The sequence below is a fragment of the Durio zibethinus genome, chromosome 2, assembly GCF_047325235.1.
Source record: "Durio zibethinus cultivar Kanyao isolate XHJ-2024 chromosome 2, ASM4732523v1, whole genome shotgun sequence".
Classification (NCBI taxonomy): domain Eukaryota; kingdom Viridiplantae; phylum Streptophyta; class Magnoliopsida; order Malvales; family Malvaceae; genus Durio; species Durio zibethinus.
Window position 1 is genome coordinate 1,840,759 of NC_143163.1, and position 3,990 is coordinate 1,844,748.

Here is a 3,990-nt window from a genome sequence, read left to right on the forward strand (position 1 = left end):
AATAAAAATTGTATTGATGTTACATACATAAATATTCATGTGTAGCTTTTAAATTAGGTATTTAAATATTTTTTTTAAAGGTTGCATATGATAAATTGGGTCTAAAAGAAGAGATTTGAATTCTAAAATTAGTATAAGTTGTGTGAGAAAAATATGTAAATATGATCGACATAATTTTTTTTTGAAGTAACGAGTTTGTTTGTGTTTTATTTAGTGTGAATTTCGTTCTCGCAATCTATCTGTTGGACAAATAAAATCCTTTTATTGGGCTGAACAAAAGAAATCAATTTATTCCCAATAAACGTATACCTGTTACTGGGCAGGGAGACTAGATCTTGGGCCTGGCTTGATTTGGGCTGGGTTTTAGGGAAGATGCTTATAATTAATTAATTACATTAGATACAAAATATATTTAAATCTGCTAATGTTGTGTAAGTACATTACTTGTTAAATTATAGATACCACGAGTTGTGTATTTGTATTGTGTAAATATTAAAATTTATGTATTTATATTTTTTATATCAAAATTATATGTTATAATTCGTGTCGACACGAAAATACAAAATATATTTTTTATTTTATTATATTTAAATATAATTATTACTAAAATTTTAAATTATGTTATTATTATTATTATTTTTGCATTTATATTCATGTCGTATTATTATATTATATTCTAAATTATTAGATCTAATAAATTATATGATTTTATTTTGGGAGAGGGGCATTAAAGTGTATGAATTGTTAGCGTTGTAGATAAAAAAAAAAAAAAAAACCATTAATCTCAACCAGTTAATAACAAATTCAATGAAAATCTGTGAACTACTCCATTAACTAGGGGAAGACTTAAGTTCCAGCGACAACCAGGGTAAAAATACCTGAATCGAGAATCAATCAATCTTTGCTTGTCATGGAAAAACTCAGAATAAACTATTAACATCGACACCCTTTCTAATATGAAAGCATTAGATTCCTCTTATTATAATCTAAATGGCAAGCGGCTATGACATCACTTCTACAGTTGAAATGTGCTTATAAAGAAGGGCGTGTGCCCAACACACTCCATATCCAATAACCATTTTCTTGCATTCCTCTTATAGTTTCCTCCTACAGTGTGCCAGCCCTAGAACTTGATCAACAGATCAGATCTGAAAGCTTCAAAAACAATAATAATATTGAAGCTGCAGAAACAAATGAAGAATATAAAGTTGAGGTTTTTGATTATACCAAGAGGGCACAGTGGCTTCGAGCTGCTGTTTTAGGAGCCAATGATGGGTTGCTCTCTACGTCTTCTTTGATGATGGGAGTTGGTGCTGTACGTAAAGACTCCAAGACCATGGTCCTTACAGGGATCGCTGGTTTGGTTGCTGGTGCTTGTAGCATGGCGATTGGTGAGCTGGTCTCAGTTTACTCACAATATGACATTGAATTGACTCAAATGAAGAGAGAAACAATGGCAAAAGATTTTGCCGATCATTACTTCGAGACTATGAAAAAAAGTTTGCCTAATCCCTGGCAAGCAGCTGGTGCATCTGCGCTTGCTTTTGCTGTTGGGGCTGTCATGCCGTTGCTTGCTGCTGCGTTCATAAAGGTCTATGTGGTGAGGTTAGTGGTGGTGCTGGCTGTTGCGAGCTTGGCCCTGTTAGGGTTTGGTGCGTTGGGAGCCCTGTTGGGGGGTGCACCCATGTTGAAAGCATCGTTAAGGGTGCTGGTAGGAGGATGGCTAGCCATGGGAATAACTTTTGGCCTCACCAAGTTGATTGGCCGCACAGGACTCTAATCCATCTTCCATATTTAATAGCTTTTCCTTACATGTTTTTTCCTTTTGCTTTTCATAGTTATGAATCAATCAAAGGGTTCAACATATGCTTCTCCATCCCATAGCTTTTCCCTACATGTTTTTCCCTTTTGCTTTTCATAGTCCAAGGGTTCAACATGTACTCCTCCATCCCATATATAAGTGTCCTGTTTGTCTATCTTTAGCTGTTTCAAACAAAATGTCTTGTTTGAAAACTGGAATAAAAATTATTTTTCCTTTCATCTTATTACCCTTAATTATACGTACAAACATTTTTTTTTTCAAAATAAAGGTAATTCAAAAAAAAATTTATAATCAATGAAAATCAAAATTCAACTCAAAATTTTCTAAATATTACGTAAAATCAAAATGAAACATAATACATTAAAAAGCAATTGAATATTGTTGTATTTTCCTATCAAATATCATACCAAAATTAACAAGGAGAAATAACAAGCAACAAATTCTTGAATGATTGAAAACCAAACATATGCATTGAGGTTTTTGGCCTACTTTTCACCAAATGAAAGAAACGACCCAATTACATACAAATATGCAATTTGCTTTCCCAATCTCATGGATGAAAATGGGGGGTCCCATAGTAAAGATCCTAGGGTATTTTTGTTTGTTTACTTACTAGAAGCATGAAATAGCTTAAATAAATGTGTTTTTCACTCGTTCAAAGCCCAATCTCCATAGTTGAATTGGAACTAGATTAACGATGATTGCATGAAGACAGATTTTGACCACAAATGCTTGTTCCACAAACTGGTTTGATATTTTGATTGTATCTAACCATTTGAAGAAGAAACTTCTCTAATGCCTTCCCTTTTTACAATTGATAATAGTTTATTCAAGGATGGAGGCTGAATTTAGACGCAAAGATGCCATTATTAGTTAATTATTAATTATTATTACTAGTTTGATGTGTAATTCGATTACGTTTTTTTTTTTTTTCAAAAAGTCGTTGTCCCAAGATAACCACTACTTATTTTAGTAGCAAAAATTTTTTTTTGACCTTTATTCAAGGAGTTAAATCCTTTAGGTTAGTTTGGTTTGTGTTTTTATTTTTTTAATAACATGACAAACAAAAAATACAAAATAAATTGAAACTTTGAAAGCAAAAGTTAATTGTTGCAGTATCTATTCTAAAATTGAAGATATTGAATTCGAATTTTGTTTATAATTTAAAATACCAAAAATAAAAACAACCAAATGAAGTTGAAATTAAATTGAATTTCTTTTGATGATTTACTGATTTCATTTGCAGAAAGCGTGTTGTAAAAAGTAGGGCTTATAGAATAATCGATGAAGGTAATGCTTGAAAAAGAAATGGAATAAAGGAACAAAGCATAGGAGGAATCGCAACTTTTTTCAGTTATTAGTCATTTACTTATTCTTTTGGTAAAAGCAAGTTAAAAAAAAAAATGATGAAAGAGTGTTGTAGGAGGCAAGACTTTGATGGTTGATACCAAAATAGAGAACAACTTCACGTAATCCAATTACAAATGACATTAATCTTAACAATTGCAAAAGATGAAAGATTATGTTGGAGTAATTAAACAAATGAAGCATCCAAAACGATCCAGTTTCGTGTCAAGTTGTTGGTGGGGTATGGAGAATGAAATGAAACAGTCTATTAACTCATATATTCAGTTATTCACAGAATAAATAGGCTTTGATTTGAAATTTTTTCATTGTTTTCACATTTCTAATGTTCACTTCTTTTTTTTCATAAAAAAAAAAAATCACATCTTTTTAAGTCCCAAATAAGAATAAAAAAACCATTTAAAAACATAAATAATACATATATTTTTGTTTATTTATTTATAATTGGACATGGTGTCATTTTGTGAAAATTCTGTTTCTCGTCCTAAATATTTGGTATTCTTGTTTAGAGCACTCCTCTGCTACGATTTGAATTTGAATTTGAATTGTGTGGCAACCTGTAAGTTACTGCTTACCTGCAGGCATGTGTTAAGAGAATCCAAGGTGATGAAAGTGGGCACAAGCATTGCACTGGTCAATATTTTGATTATTGGTCTTGTATTGATAAATGTGTAAGTAGTTTTATTTGCTTAGCCTCATTTTGGTTATATTTTGTAACTTGTCCTGATACCCCAACTTGGCGGAATGCAGGTTGCCCCATCGCTATTCTCGAAACTGAAATAACCAGGGCCAATGTTGTGTAA

At 31.7% G+C, this 3,990-nt stretch overlaps 1 pseudogene; it reads left to right on the top strand.

Moving 5' to 3' along the window:
* Nucleotides 1–775: 775 nt before the first annotated feature.
* On the top strand, nucleotides 776–2,051 carry LOC111308199 (vacuolar iron transporter homolog 4 pseudogene; annotated as a pseudogene).
* Nucleotides 2,052–3,990: the final 1,939 nt, after the last annotated feature.